Source organism: Phlebotomus papatasi, chromosome 1 (genome assembly GCF_024763615.1).
Source record: "Phlebotomus papatasi isolate M1 chromosome 1, Ppap_2.1, whole genome shotgun sequence".
NCBI lineage: Eukaryota > Metazoa > Arthropoda > Insecta > Diptera > Psychodidae > Phlebotomus > Phlebotomus papatasi.
Genome location: NC_077222.1, coordinates 89,922,981 through 89,928,193, shown reverse-complemented (window position 1 = coordinate 89,928,193; position 5,213 = coordinate 89,922,981).

The window sequence follows — 5,213 nt, the reverse complement described above, 5'->3', positions numbered from 1 at the left end:
TTTCGAAAAGATGTTTTTTTTAATTTATGAATCAATTTAATCGGGAGTAAATCAGTATGCATCCAACAACCATACGAAAAAATAATATACGGGGAGCTTTTTCTCGTAAGTTTCAACACTCAGCAAAGCTGGGGCGCTTTTCCATCTTTTTTTTTAAATCCAATATTCTATAATGATTTGTTGATCTAGACACATCTAAAAAATCTTCAGAGAAATTTGAACACAGAGCTTAAATCAATATGTTTAGTATATTAAAAATCAAGTGTTTTTATTTTATTTCTTTTTTTGAGAAATAACAAAAATTGAGGATTTAAAAAAATGTTTCAAATCCATTATAGAAACCACTTAAAAATATTTAGTCGAAACTCTTTAATTAAATATTTAGTGAAAAAAATACTTTTCATGCCCTTAATTGTGTTATCACACTTGCACATTAAAATTTTAATATGATTCACATTAATTGTTGCTGGTGAGAGTCCAAATGTGTAATTTGTGTGTTTGAATCATTTTATATTCAAAATTTGATCTATTTGTTGATAAAAAGGCAGACTTGGCCCGTAAAATTTGATATAAATTGATTTATAGCATTAATGCGAAAAATTAATGCGATTTTCTCTTTAATTTTTTAATGTGAAAAATATTTATGCTTTAGGTAAATTTAAACTTATTTTTGCAGGCCAAGTCCACTTCTTTATCAATAAATAGAAAAACCTCAAATATTAAGTGACTCGAAGACACAAATAACATATTTTGACGCTCACAAGCGACAATTAATGTGAATCACATTAAAATTTTAATGTGCAAGTGTGATAACGCCGTAATACAAACTACTTAATTAAGGAGCTTTAAAATGACTTAATTAAGCACTTGATGTTAAGGCAGAGTTATACCATTTTAATCTGGCCAGTTCTAGAGAATTAACAATCATTCAAAGACCTTTAAATTTTTCGTAATGAAGAAATAAATTGCTTTAGTATAAATAGAGCTGTTGTCACCTAAGTATAAAAGAATAACAAAATCGATCTTACCTAGATTATCGGTGCAAAACCAAATAGAAATCAAAATAATGAGTATTTTAGTAAATGATTCTATGCAATGAAATAATGAATGAGAATCCGGAAGCATAATTATCATTGCATGTAATACATTTCCGATTAATACCGAATTATTATCACATTTCCGTTCACATCATATTTTTATAATCAATTTGTATTTCAAAAGGAAAACTTTGGTGACATTGGAAACACTATAACCTAATAATAGGTACTGATTATCTCTCTGGCAGCTGTTTATATATTCCAGGAGACACCCCTTGAAAACTGAATATGACATTATTAAAATTCCTTCAAGGGTGATAATGTGCTACAAGGGAGTCAAAGTTATTAAACACTAAATTATTTGTTAATTTCCCATGAGAAATTTACATCAGACGAAAAGAGTCAGAGAGAGAGACAGAGAGATAAAAGGAAACTTTTAAGCTCAATCATTTGTAATTGGATATGTATAATACAGTGCAGATGTTTCTGGAGGGAAACAGAGAGTTGAAAAGTTCGTATATAGTGTCATTAAGATAGATAGAGTCCAAAAAGTTTAACAATTCCCTCACAACAATTCTCATGAGCTTTTGTCAACTTTCAAAAGCAAAATGTGCTTTTGAGGTGAAAGTTTAAGAAATGAGGTATATCTCAACATCCTTGGCGGAAGATATTTATCCTCTCTCAACACGCTCTTGGTGCCATCTAAAAGCTAACATTCAAATGCCTCAACGAAAATGGGTGGTTTTATTCCTCCTATGCCGTGCTTTGAGCTTATCATAGGGTGGAATTTTCTACTTCAGGAAAATGAGATAGACTTTTCCTCTCATCCTCTCACAGACTGGAAAACTTTACCGTATACAGTCATTTGAGGGAGAGTCAACGATACTAATTAATTGCTCAAAAGTGCCTCCTAAATGTTGTTTAGCATTTGCACTCAACGTTTATTTCTTCAACACCCATATAATCACACGAATTTCCCGTACGTGCTGAGAACGTTGTATTTCCCAATGTTATAACTTTTAGGAGGGGGAGGGGGTTGCTTTGAGCTGGGGGTATTTTTGTCGTGCTGGAAATTAATTAAATTTGAGCTCAAGAGAATTTTCCTAAATACTCATATTTGGCATTTTGTCTCATAACACCAATATGGTTTACTGCACTGTTAGAAATTAACTATTGATTGATGGATAAAATATTTAAAAAAAAAATATTAAAAAATTAATAGTTTGTAAAAAAAACTTGTATAAATAAAAAAAGATGGTAAAGCGTCCGAGCTTTGTGAAGTGCTCGAACTCACAGGAAATCTGTGAAGGGCAAAGTACTCTCCCTTCAAACGTTCATGCCTTCGAATAATGTAAATTTTCTTTCAGTTTTCCTAACAGACTTACATATTTCTATTAAATATTAATTGGCTTATCAGCAATTAGTGATAATTCCGTGATAATTTAGTGTAAATCTCTTACGAAAAACAAAAGAAATTTACATTATTCGAAGGCATGGACGTTCGAAGGGAGAGCACTTTCCCCTATTATCTTTTCGTATACTTTTTAGGTACATATCACTTTAATACCAATTAAATTGATTATTAAATTTAAAAAAAAAAACATTTCGAAATAATAAATTGCTTAAGAGAAGTAGGTTTTAGTTTGCTTTAGCATGAGTAAGAAGAATACGAACAAATAAAAAGAGTTAATCCGAGGAAGGTAAACCACTTACGGGTATATTACTGATTCACTCCTGATTAAGTCCGATGCAGTCGGGTTGGAAATTTTAAGATCTTTCAGAAAAACCAAATTTAAACAAATCGTTTGAAAAATAAGCCCTTCAAATTGGTTAACTTTGATCTTCGAAAATTCAAATATCGAAATGGTTTTCGAATTCGAACACAGGTATCCAAGGACGAAATATTTGCCTTGATTACCTCTAAAATCGGAGGTAACCAAAATATCGAAAGTTAAAATCCGAAAGCCAAAATCCTGTAGTCTAAATCCCGAATGTTCAAAATCCTGAAAGGGATTAAATTAATTAAATGAAAGATAACGTGTAGAATAATTTCCCGAGACACATGAAGACGCAGAAAATTTATTTTCACCTCCAGCAAGTGCGGGTGCAATCATTAGAGTAGCTATGACACTTTTAAGAATTCAGAATTTTGGTTTTCGGGATTTTGGCCCATTCGGGATTTTAGCTTTCAGGATTTTGGTGTTCGGGATTTTGGCTTCCGGGATTTTAGTTTTAAGGGTTTTTGACCGGGAGCCCTTTAAAACATTTTCGAAAATGAGAGAAATCGTAGAAACCATTTTCGAAATAAACCAAATAAAAACATGATTTTGGAGGGGAAAAAGGGAGGTGGGGAAAAAGCAAAAGAGACTGTCCCAGATAATGTTGACTTATATGGGCTTCAGACCTAAGGCTTAGTCATATGGCTTAACTTTTCTAATATCTTATCAGTCAAGATTTTTTGGAAAATTTTAACATAGGATTGGTTTATTAAGGGCAAATGACCTATTACATTTTGAAAAATCAATAAAATCGGTTGCTGTTTAAGGTTTTAAGATTCTTGGGAACTGGGCTAAACCTCTAGTCTGAAGACGGTCTTATGGAGGGTTCGTCGAAGACTTGAAGTCGATATTTCTTACCGTTTAGCTTCTAGCCCGGCCACATGCTATCGAACAAATAAAAAAAAAATTGAAAAATATTTGAGAAAGATAATATCAATTATGGATACTAAACCAACTCATGATCGATTAAGTCTAATTCAGTCGGGTTGGAAATGTCAAGATTTTTTTAAAAAAAAAGTCCTAATTTAAGCAAGTTTATTAAAGAAAAGAAAAGAAATATTTAAAGATTTTTTTTTGTTAAAAGTGAAAAGGAAAATGGGCAAAAGTGGATTATCGTTCGTCCAACAATGAGAACTGTATCGAAATGAAAATAAAAGCATATGCTTTTAAACTGCATAACCGGGGTAGGATATTGAAACATGAGGGATCAAAGTCAAAACGTTAATCCTTACATCTCAGACACTTATCAACCGAACTTAATCGATGAATGCTCAATCGAAAGGTCTAGAAAAAAAACCCTGCAAAACGATGGGAGAGATACGAAAGATAAGTTCACAAGGCGACCTTTCAGTTTTTTTTCCTTTTCTCAGAAAGAAATTATAATGAAAAGTCTTCATTCTATTTGAAGGCTACCAGAGGGAGGGATAGGAGTAGAAACTTATATGAGTAGGTTAAGAAATTTTCTTAAGCCTTGTTCCCATGCAGAGTTTCAGCTTTTTACCTTTTTTCAGTGAAGAGTTATATAAAGTCTTTATTTTCTATGGAAGCTACTAGAAGGAGTAATGGGGGAAACGCATAATCCATGGTTAAAAAGCCTTCCATAAACCTTGATCCCATGCCAAGTTTCTGATTTTTACTTCTCTTTAGAGAGGAGTATTGAGGGAAAAGTCCTCATTTTGTATTGGAACTAGTGGAAGAAGGGATGAGGAAAGGGGTTAGTATGTGTGAATTAAAAGCTTAAGCCGTACACTAATCACATACCGAATTTCAATAAGATTCCTTCAACTGATCTTGAGTAATTCGATGTCAAAATAATATTTTTTCGAAAGGATAAAGGCATTTTTACAATGGTTTCAGACGAATATCGGCCAGAGTATTGGCAGTTTTTCATTCTCTGTACTGTATAGGAAGTGCTTCTTTATAACTCCTACCGATTATAAATATTATATCCATGACCATTTTTTTTAAACTAATATGCATTAGCACTTCTAAAGCTTCATGATATTACGAGAAATGCCCTAGGCAGACTTACGACTTAAGTCTAGAGGCGACTTAGTGAAAAACTGATGGGATTTTAAGTTTAATCATTAATTTGATTCTACTTGCGTTAAGCCGTCTCTCGGCTTAAGCAGTAGGTCTTTCTAGAACATAAGAGAGGTTTACGATTTACAATTAAATTACTTTGAATTCTAATTGCATAAACTTGTAAAATTTTCTCAACATTTTTTCACAGTGTTTACAGTGTTGTTTATATCACCATTAACGGTATTTGATCATGTAGCATCTAATGTTGGAAAACATATGAAAATTTCTGGGGAAGAAAAGGTAAACCGGAGAGCGGGAGTAAATTGGAAAATTCAGGAGAGCAATAGAGAGAGAGAATAGACTGGAAAAGCTC